Here is a 12,137-nt window from a genome sequence, read left to right as displayed (position 1 = left end):
GAAAGAACTCCTTTACATTATGCAGACCACAGCCCCCGGACATCTGGTTCCCTCTACATTACACAGCCCCTGTACCTCTGGACCCCTTTACATTACACACCCCTCACACCTCTCAACCCCTTCACATTACACAGCTCTGCACTTCTGGACCCCCCTTAAATTACACAGCCCTCACACCTCTCAACCCCTTCACATTACACAGATCTTTACTTCTGGACCCCCTTTACACTACCCAGCACCCCCAAACCTGTGGCCCCTTTTGGATTACACCACCCCCACACCTTTGGACCACTTTACATTACACAGCTGCCCCCCACCACAACTCTGGACCCTTTTACATTACACAGCCCCTCTCCCACCTCTGGACCCTTTCCATTACACAGCCCCTACCTCCCATAGCTCTGCCTCTTTCTACCTTATTTGGGTGCGCAGAGTGGGAGACTCAGTAGAGCAGAACAGGGAGCAGGAGGCAAAAGGGAGAGAGATACTGCAATGCTGAATAGACAGCAGGCGCTGCCGGATTTAACTTTGCACATTAACCAGCAGGTGATTTGTTGATAGGATCACCTAGCCTTCTGTTTTGCCTCCTGCTCCCTGTTACACTGTATACATGTGCGGTTTGTTTCATACGAATCAAAAATTCATACGAATTTCCAAAAATTCATACGAATTTCCAAAAATTCGTACATTCAAAAGCATCCGAAATGTGAATTTCTATGCTTCTGAATTGTATACGAAATTGTGTTGACTAATTTTGGATCCAAATTCCGTTACAGAATCGTGACTGGTGTTTTGTTGACCAATCAGAGGTTTTCTTCCCCTGCTGAGTGAGGGTTGGGAAAATTACCTTTTTTAATATGGGAGTGGGAGACTGGTACTGGTGGTTGATGGGAGATTCAGAATTGGACAAAATAAGAATGTTCATTAATATTGTTTTATTATTGTCATAATAATTACGATTATTCGTTATGATGAAGTTAAAAACCCAGGAAGTCGGCACAGCACAGGGATGGTGGGAGCCCCTCATAATAAGCACAGCACAGGGATGGTGGGAGCCCCTCATAATGAGCACAGGGATGGTGGGAGCCCCTCATAATGAGCACAGGGACGGTGGGAGCCCCTCATAATGATCACAGCACAGGGATGGTGGGAGCCCCTCATAATGAGCACAGCACAGGGATGGTGGGAGCCCCTCATAATAAGCACAGGGATGGTGGGAGCCCCTCATAATGAGCACAGGGATGGTGGGAGCCCCTCATAATGAGCGCAACAGGGGTACAGCCCCAGGAGGAAGTCAGCACAGCACAGGGATGGTGGGAGCCCCTCATAATGAGTACGACGATTGCCATATTGAGAAAGGTATTTTTTGCTTTTTAAATTCATCATAACGAACGTTCGTAATTGTTACGAAACGTTAATGAATCTAATGAAAATTCATATTTAGTATGAATCCAAATTGAATTTCGGACACAAATTACAAAATACAAATTAATGGGTAATACGGAACGGAACAAAACAAATTTATTGATGGCGCACATGTCAATTAAACTCTGCTCAGTTAGTGAGCGGTGAAGGCAATCCGGCGGATGGCCCTGGGTGACCCTCTGGTGGGTGGAGCATCCCATAGCGACGCCAATGCTTATATGCAAGTTTTTGGCTTTAAAGAGGGTATGGGGGCCTGGTTCCTGCCCTGGGGGATATGTATCAAAGCTATTTTTTTTTTTTAAATAAGAGCTGTAATTTTAATAATGCTTAATGTGAAACAATAAAAACTTCCTTTAAATATAGTCCCTGGGGCATCCCCTTAGTCTGCTTGTAAAGTGGCACATTTGTACCATGTATAGAGCCTGCTGCAGCAAAAATTATATTTATAAAGAAATAAAAAGGAGATTTAAATTGCGGACAATACAATACCATTGCCGCCAATACAAAAATGTTTAAAAAAAGAAACACGACATGGAGGTCCCTGCCCAATCCATACCAGGCCCCACAAATTCGAGTGTTCCTCGAATGGGTGAACAGGCAAACTTCTGAACTTTTGCTTGGCTCAAACTGTTGCCCCACTCTAGTGAAAGGCTTAAAGGGTGCCAGAGAGCTAATTTTAACTATAAGAAGCTCATTTTAACTATAAAGGGATGTCCAGCATGCTCATATAGGTGGGATAATCAGGAATCCACAAATATTTGGTGATATGGTATACTTCCTGTTCATTCTTTGAAGATAAGTCAATTACGGTAGTTTGTTTATATGGATTGTTAACAGTCACAACTGATGCACCGTGTAGTTTATCCTGCAACCTCAGCAGCTGTTCAGAAAAAGTTTACTATACAGATAAGAGATAGAATTTGTTAAAAAAAATGGACATTCCATCAAATTCAGCGGGCTCTTCACAATGTTTACCATCAGGACTGCGGTCTATCGTAACAAGATCCTTTGATGGCTACAGTACCTTTCTCCTTTGGGATCTCACAGAAGCTTGGAACCAGGGAATACTTGACTTGAGTTTTCTCAAGGTCTGATTTAGGAATATTTAGGTAATAAGGACACCAGCAAGAAATTAGGTCAATGGGACACCAGCTAAACAGGGTAAATTTGAGAGTGAAAATGATAGCCACTAGGCATGTAGGCTGTGTCTGCTGTGAATACAAAATACTTATATGCTTGAAAAGGTCAGACTTTGTGGCTGTAGATTCGTTTTCCGCTAATGGCAAAAAAAGGCAAAAGCCGTTTCTTTTCATGCAACTGAAATACATGTAAATACATTAACTTCTGTTTTACCTGTCGAACAAATGGAATTTTATTCAGCCAATCTTATCCAAACTCTCCTAGCGTGTGACATTTTTAGCATGTTGATGTCACTTTCCTATACTGCAGTTAAGAAACGCAGCTTGGTCGCTTAGTTGGCCCAGCCTTTAGGTGGACAAGTTGAAGGCAAGGGGTCGGGCCTGGGTCTTTTGCCACTGCCCTTCCCTTTGAGTTGCAGTGGTAGTGCAAATGACCTTTGCATGAAGATTGATCCAGCGGTGATCATTGCCATACACATGGTGTACCTTTTACTTGAGCCACATTAATGACCCGGTAGATGAAAAACATGAACAAACTCTAGTAAACTCTCTTGATGTCATATCCACCAACATGGTCACTTGTGCATTTAGGAGGGACATGCAGATCCTCTCCCACCAACTCGCTCACAAAGTTCGAAGCATGAAATTGTCCAAAATGTTTTGTTATGCTGACACATTAAGAGTTCCCTTCACTGGAACTAAGTGGCCAAGCCCAACCCCTGAGAAACAACCCCACACCATAATCCTCCCTCCACCAAATGATTTGGACGAGTCCTGACCTCAACCTGATAGAACACCTTTTGGATGAATTCATCCAACATCAGTGCCTGACCTCACAAATGCACTTCTGGAAGAATGATCAAACATTCCCATAGACACACTCCTAAACTTTATGGACAGAGCTGAAGCTGTTATAGCTGGAAAGGGTGGGCCAACTCAATATTGAACCTACAGACTAAGACTGGGATGCCATTAAAGTTCATGTGCGTGTAAAGGCGCCCCAATACTTTTGACAATATAGTGTATATAAATATATTATAAATTGGTGGCTCCTGTACAATTCTATTGTTGCTACAATATTGTGGGCTGTGTGCAACAATCTGTCTTTGCACTGTACGCCAATATCTAAAAGCACCAATTGAATGCCTCCATTACTGTATATAATTCTGCTCAAACTGCAGTACATTTATTAAAGTTGGTAACATAAGCACAAAAACTTTGTTTCCCATCTGGTACTCTTAGAAGATCAGGTCTGTATTTTTTTTTTCCAAAGAAATCTTTTGGTGTTCATTTATAAAGAGCGCCCAGGTTAATTGTGCATCACAAGGTTGTCCATCTCTAATCTCACCAACTAACGGGACACATTTTTAAGCTGATCTACCTGAAAATGCTTTGCTTAATGATGTATGCCTTCCATTAATGGACTTTGCTAATTATAGAATTTCTAAATTTCTTTGTTACTAGAGGCCATTCACATCAGCTATACTGGACAGCTGTAATGTTTGGGTACATGAGGATGACAATGTCTGAAATGAATCATGACCTGAGGGCCCAGCAAAATGGAGATGCTGGAACCTCCATGAATCGGTAAAAGGAAGGGTTTCTAGAAAGAGTCTAGATTTTTCTTTGAAGTGTCAATATATTTAATGTTAATAATAATTTATTCTCCCATCCACAATATTTCATCTTGTTCATTATCCCCACCTTCGCTCCATTCTTCTTATCCATATCACACACACCTTCAACATACCCCGCCACTTTCAAATATTCTTTATAAAGTGTTCTTTTACATACGCTCCTACTTTATCACGCTTTTCGCAATCTGTTTGTACTACTGTATATCAAGTGGCTATTTTACTAAGTTGAATTCAATTTTGTAAAATGTAACTATCGATGAATAATTTAAAAATAAAGAATTAAAAAAAAAAAAGTAGTGAATGGGGGATTCACACCTAGCTTTTCGGAAACACTTTAATGTTCATTGCCAGATTTCAATGTTGTTCTTCTGTGCTTATATACAGTAAGTAGCCCAAAACAATGAAAATAGTACTCCTCGAATGCCCCTATACCTGTGTCAGTCAGATTAGCAAGGTAATAGGCTGGTGCAAGGCATACATGACCAGCTTGTCAGGTTCTAGTAGACTTCAACAAAATGGTGACTGTCTTCACACAGACACCTACTCCCTGTTGCATAACCGTGAATGAGATAGGCAAAAGATGGCTTCAGCTCCTGTTCTCCACCTGTAGAGAACCCCCCTCCAAGCATTTATTGCCCTTTTCTGAGCTTAATCATAGAGGAAGAGTTCTCTACAGGTGGAGAACAGGAGCTGAAGCCATCTTTTACCCATTCATATTTATTTAACAGTGTCTGTGTGCAGATGGTCACCATTTTGTTGAATTCTACAGTGCCTGTTCAATGCTCATCACTCCAAAAAAGTACAGGAGTGTCTTTGGGGCATGATCACGTGGATTGGACCCAATAGACTTAAGTGGGAACACCTGAAAAAGGCATAACCGTTTACCACAATTTTGTGACCAACAACTATTCCCTCCACCCAGTAACTAGCTTTCCATTATTGGTTCCCAACCTCAGTTCCCAAGTACCCCCAACAGGCAATGTATTGTCTTAGCCCTTGTACACACGGTCAGACATTCCGATGGACCATGTTGTCGGATAATCCGACAGTGTGTGGGCTCCATCTGACTGTTTTCGTCTGAGTATCTGACGGACCAAGTTTTCCAGCTGGGCTATAAAATTTTCCGACAACGTGAGCCGATCGGACTTTGTCCGATCATGTGTAGAGAATTCCGATCGAACAAAGTGCCACGCATGCTCAGATCAAATTCCTAGACCAAAGCTATTGGGTACTAGCCTGAATGTAGTCCCGTCCTAACGAAACAACGTCATCACGTTAAGTACGATCGGATTTTCTGACAACTTTGTCCGACTGTGATGAATTTGGTTGTCGGAAAGTCCGACCGTGTGTACAAGGGCTTAGATATAATAGCTGTTAAATACCAAACCATTGACAAAGCACCTGTGCAAAGTGGGGAAATTCCTGAAAACATGATCTGATGGAGGAAACTTGAGGAAAGAGGTAGGGAACCACTGGACTAAAAAAAAAAAAGACAACTTAAAAACCATGTAAGAAAAAAACAAAAAACACTGCCTCAGGGACATCTATGCCTTGTGCACACGGTCGGACGTTCCAACCACAAAATCCGTTGGATTTTTTTCCGACGGATTTTGTCCAAAACTGGTGTTGCTTACACACGATCAGACAAAGTTGTCAGAAAATCCGATCGTTCGGAACATGGTGAGGTTCGTTGCGTACGACGGGACTGCATAGAGGCTAGTAGCCAATAGCTTTGGTCTCGTAATTTGATCTGAGCATGCATGGCACTTTGTCCAATCTGAATTCTCTACAAACAATCGGAAAACGTCCGACCGGATTTTTTTGTCTGAAAATTTTAGATCCTGCTCTCAAATTTTTTCAGACGGAAAAAGTCCAATAGGGCCCACACACGATCGGATTTTACGACAATATAATTTGATTGCACCTTTTCTGTCGGAATTTCCAACCGTGTGTACAGGGCATAATACTTGCTCACAGACCTTACAGGTCTACCACTACCTGGTCCCTATTATTGGACCACACCCAACCAGAGGACACCATAGCAACCAATGGTTCCCCACTTGTATCCAACCAAAAGTTTTTTTAACCCCATCCATGGGGTCCCCACCTCCATCATACCTATATACCTGCCTACATACCCTATACCAGGGAGGGAGGTACGTTCATCCAATGGCTTCCCAATTCTGACTGTTACTGTCCCACCCCTTCCTGCAGTCTACTCTCCTTCGTTCCTCCCAATCACCCCGTCTCCTCAACCAATCACATACGTAAACCTCACACCTCTCCCTTTGAACACGTTAACTCTATGCTTCCTGGTTCCCCTTCCTCCCTGTCATGCCAGCCCTACACTTCATTCGTTTCTCATAGTTACGGGCCTTTCTTATCCTTTCCAAAAGAATATGAAAGTATAAATCCCGGCTTAGCTGTATGGTTGGGGCTTGACTTTGGCCTGTAGACAAAACAAATGCGTATAGGGGAATTTACTAATAACGTTTCAAAGGGCATTTGAGAAGCAGTTAGAGTAGCCTCCTCAGTGCTTGATTTAATCCTATAATGCCCCACTACCGCATTGCATGCAGTGTCAACACAACCCCATTAAACCTAATGGGCTAGTTTGACAGACAATACCGAGTTAAAAAATGCTGTGGCCGCAAAGCACCGTGGCCCTGGCATGTGTTGGGATTTGGGAGGGTTGTAAAACCGTGACTCTGCCACCTGTTTTTACCATCTCCAGCCACCTGTGTGAAAGAACCCTTTGTGACTACTGGAATTCTGGGATCTATAGAAGCCTACGGTAAACTGCTGAGAGGTGGCAGAGGGGTGAATTTAATTATAAATACTTTACTGTCTTCTCTATAATTTCTTTGAATCCCTTCGTACAAAAAAAAGAAACAGACTCGATTCCACAGTCATCTCCGTTCTATGCTACTGCACTACGCTGACAGCCTCAAAGACCTAATGCCTACCTGTGACGGTACAACGCAACAATTTTCCCCAAGTCATAAACATCTCAGATGATAATGAGTTCACGACGGAGCCATGATCTCCTCCTGGTGGCTTATTTCAAATTAAAATTAACAAACGCTGACTGCTGATAATTGATAGGAACAGGAAGCTGGGATTGGGGGGTGGGGGTCTGGTAGAATATGTTTTGTAATCTGTATGGAGACGCCGTCTGAACTGTCAATCTTTTTTTTTTTTTTTTTTTTTGAGACGGTGGAACCTACACAATCCTTTCGGCTCACCTGACAACTCTGAGATCTATACCATGTCCTGGATTCACCATGCATGCTGATGTAGATAAAACAGAGGGGGGGGGAGTGACTGCTAGGTGGGAGGGACGGCTGCTCTACAGCACAAACGTCGATTCTGTTTCCATGGCGACCCCTTTCTTCCCTCTCTCAATATGTTCAGAGAGGCTTATATAATTTAAGCAAAATTACTGTTATTGATCAAACGGACTGATTTATAAATGAATATGACTTAAAGCGGCCGGATCGTTTAGGTTTTACCTGTTCACTTTCCTCCTCCTCCTTTGGACGCTTTCCATTTAGGAGGCCGTTAATTGGTTTGATGGATGGGCAACTACTGTGGTGATGGCTGTGTGCATGTCTTCGCGAAGATCAGTTATCTAAAATCCTTTTTCTTTTACTTACGAATGAGTCATGTCAGCATCTTGTTTACAAGCCGACTTCAAACTGGTATCTGCGATTTTTTTTTTTTTTTTTTTTTTCGGGTGGCGACTGGAAAGTTGAAATACAAAGCAGAATTCTGATATCTCTTGTGGACTACATTGGTGAGATACCCCCACCAGTTCTGCCCAATTATTGAGGCTACTTCCCTATTTCAGTGCCACCCCTTCGCCTGGGTGGATATTTTTGTAAGGTAGATTGACACCTTCATTATGGTTTGGTGGGAATGGACAGAGCTGCAGATGATAGCAGGGAATCTTCACAAATTGAGTCTGGAAGAGATATAAGAAAAGAGAAGGTGATTAAACCAACTGATGCCTACCTGAATTTGAAATATCAGTTTTGGGCGGAATAAGCCACGTTCAACTATTTCACAGATATATCATGTGCTATTCACTTTCTCCACTGAGATAACCTCCCTTCCTGTCCCAGTGATATCCACTTTCTCCATGGAAATACTATCACTCCCTATCCCAGTGAAATTTACTGTCTCTGCGGAAATACCCTCACTTCCTCTCCCTGTAAACAGGGCCAGAAGAAGGATTTTTGTCTACTTGGCGGAGGTGCATTTGGCTACCTGGATGTCTCCTTTCTGATCCACTGCAGCTGATGGAACACAAACCATGTTCCATCAGCTGCTTCCCTCAACGCTGATCCCAGATAATGACAGCTCCAGTCCAGGAGGGGATCTCATACATGTAGGGTTGCCACATTTTCTTCAAGCCAAACCCGAGCACTTTAGCGGTGGCATTTGTTTTGGGGGGGGGGGGGGTATACGGTATGAGATTGAAAAAAGACCTGGGACACTTTTGGTGACCTCAAAGTGAGTAGTAATGTGGCGCATAGCTCGCCACAGGAAACAGTGCACGTGGTTGAATTGGGAGTGTTCTGCATGGAATGCAGGGGTCAGATATGTCCTGGGGAGAGGGCTAGTGCTAGAAGGGGGGGTGGGGAGAGTTAGATATGTGCTGGGGGGCAGTGGCGGCTGGTTCTCACAATTTTTTGGGGGGGCGCAAACTGAAAAATGCTTAAACAAAATAAATCAGTTGCAGTCTCGCTGTGCCCCATCATATGCAGCCTCTGTGCCCATCATATGCAGCCTGTGCCCATAATACAGCCTCTAGGCCCATTATATGCAGCCACTGGGCCCATCATACGCAGCCACTGGGCCCATCATACGCAGCCACTGGGCCCATCATATGCAGCCACTGGGCCCATCATATGCAGCCTGTGCCCATATGTGCTGGGGGTGCTTGGGAGAATAAAATATGTGCTGGGGGGGGCACTTTGTGAGAGAAGAGAGCCAGTGCAGGGGGGTAGGATATGTGCTGGAGGGGTCCTTTGGGAAGGAAGAGAGAGAGAGTGCAAGGAGAGGTTGCCAGATTTAAAATCCAGTCCACACTTCTAGCATATCTTCCCCTGCCAAAGCCCCCCCAGCACATACCTTCTTAACCCCTCGTTCACTCCACATATTTACTACCTTGTCCTCCTTTCCAGCCGCTCTCTCCTCCTCCCTTCTCCATCTACAGAGCATAATAAAAACTTTCTACAGACCTGATATTAGCAGATCCCTGCTCCACTCCTCCTCGAGTGTATACAGAACGGAGGAGGAGGAGGGGAGGAGCTTTGATACACTGACACTCTGCTCTGCTGAACCAAGCTGCTGTCAGGGAGAGGGGAGACATGCCACTCTTGGTGCAGTCCATGTGAATGATGTGTCCAGGTCTGGGGCAGAAATAAACCAGAACACATCATTCAAAATCATATGCAGCCTCTGTGCCCATCATATGCAGCCTCTGTGCCCACATACAGTCATTGTACCCATCATATGCAGACTCTGTGTCTATCATACAGCATCTGTGGCAATCATATGCAGCCTGTGCCCATAATACAGCCTCTGGGCCTATCATATGCAGCCACTGTGCCCATCACGCAGCCACTGTGCCCATCATATGCAGCCTCTGTGCCCATCATATGCAGCCCATATGTGCTGGGGCGCTTGGGGGGGGGGGGGGATCATATATATGCTGGGGGAGTGCTTTTGGGAGAGAAGAGAGCCAGTGCAAGGGGATGGGCGAGGGTAGGATATGTGCTGGGAAGGAAGGAAGAGGGTAGGATATGTCTTTTGGGAAGGAAGAGAGTGCAAGGACAGGTTGCCAGATTTCAAATCCAATCCACACTTCTAGTATATCTTCCCCCTGCCAAAGCCCTCCCCATCCTCCTAACCAGGGGTCAAGTCTTGGGGAAAAAATTGTGGGAATTCCCACCCAAGATCCACTCTCCCACCAAAAAAAATAGGACATCGGGGCACATCAGGGCACGGAGCACCTTAGGGCATGGGGCACATCAGGCCACATGGCACATCGGGGCACATAAGGGCACGGGGCACATCAGGGCATGGGGCATATCAGGGCACATTATGGGGCGCATTGGGGCACATAGCACATCAGGGCACATTATGGGACACATGGCACATCAGGGCACGGGGCACATAGCACATCAGGGCTCATTATGGCACATTATGGGGCACGGGGCACATTAGAGCATGGGGTACATAGCACATCAGGTGGCACATTATAGAGCACATCAGGGGATCTTACTAGCCAGCATGCAAAGTAGCGCAGGAAGCACCTCTCTGTAGTACGTTCTCCCTCATGTCATACAGAGCTGCTCACTCCCCGATGGCCCCTCCTCTCTTCTCGTCTATCCCCATTGGCTTGTGACATCATCTGGGATAGACTAGAAGAGAGGAGGGGCCGCCGGGGAGCGAGCAGCGCTGCATGACATGAGGGAGAACTTACTACAGACAGGCGTTTCCTGCACTACTCTGCATGCATCTCAACATTCGGCTCGGGCGGCTCTAGTCCTGCAAAGGGAACGGCGTTCCTGCTGTGAAAAAAGTGCAGGGACGCCGTTCCCACGCGTTCCCGCAGGACTCGAGCCCTGCTTCTAACCCCTCAATCGCTCCACATATTTTCTACCTTGTCCTCTTTTCCAGCTGCTCTCTCCTCCTCCCTCCTCCATCTACAGAGCATAATAAAAACTTTCTACATACCTGATATCAGCACATCCCTGCTCCCTTCCTCCTCGTCAGTGTACAGAAGGGGGAGGAGGGGAGGAGCTTTGATACAATGACACTCTGCTTAGGGCAGACATGTCGCTCTTGGTGCAGTCCATGTGAATGATGTGTCCAGATCTGGGGCAGAAGTAAACCCGAACATAAAACGGACTGTCCAGGAGAAAACCATACAGGTGGCAACTTTACATACATGTCAATTTCTGGTCTGTGTACAGGAGGGAGGCTGAGCAGACAGAGGTCCACTGAGCTCCTGCCGCCCTTCCCTGCGACACCTACCATTACAACATCTGGCCCCCAGGGGGGACAGTGAAGCCCGGTGAACATGGTGGGGCGGCACATCGTAGCAGTGGTGGAAGTGATAGGCGGCTTCACAGGAAAGCCAACAGTTGGCAAGTGGCAGGGGGTTCAGATTCGATCAACACCACCCCCCTCCCTCCTCACTAGCCTTATCTTATCGTGCTAAGGTGGCTGCTCGCCTTATGGTAGTTCTGGCCCTGCTGGTGAATTCCACTGTCTCCATGGAAATGCTCTTAATCCCTGTCCCACTGAAATTCCCTTTCTCCACGAAAATACTTTCACTTCCTGTACCAGTGAAGTTTACTTTCTCCACGGAAATACTGTCACTTTCTGTTCCAGTGAAATACCCCAAATTTCTGATCCAGTTTATTCCACTTTCTCCACAAAAATACCCTTACTTCCTTTCCCTGTGAATTTTATTGTTTCTAAAACAACAAAATCCTGCGAGCCTTAACCACTTTCAGACCGGACCATTTTGCTGGCTTAAGACCAGACCACTTTTTGCGATTCGGCACTGCGTTGCTTTAACTGACAATTGCGTGGTCGTGCGACGTGGCTCCCAAACAAAATTGACGTCCTTTTTTTCCCACAAATAGAGCTTTCTTTTGGTGGTATTGGATCACCCCTGTGGTTTTTTATTTTTTGCGCTATAAACAAAAAAAGAGCAACAATTTTGAAAAAAAATTTTTTTACTTTTCGCTATAATAAATATCCCCCAAAAATATATTAAAAAATTTTTTTCCCTCAGTTTAGGCCGATACGTATTCTTCTACATATTTTTGGTTAAAGAAAAAAATCGCAATAAGCGTTTATTGATTGGTTTTTCGTGAAATTTTTAGCGTTTACAAAATAGGGGATAGTTGTATGG

The sequence above is a fragment of the Lithobates pipiens genome, unplaced genomic scaffold, assembly GCF_037356315.1.
Source record: "Lithobates pipiens isolate NorthernLeopardFrog02 unplaced genomic scaffold, aLitPip1_a1.2 Scaffold_23, whole genome shotgun sequence".
In the NCBI taxonomy this organism is placed as follows: Eukaryota; Metazoa; Chordata; class Amphibia; order Anura; family Ranidae; genus Lithobates; species Lithobates pipiens.
The sequence above is the reverse complement of the archived record's forward strand: the minus strand, read 5'-3'. Positions refer to the sequence as shown.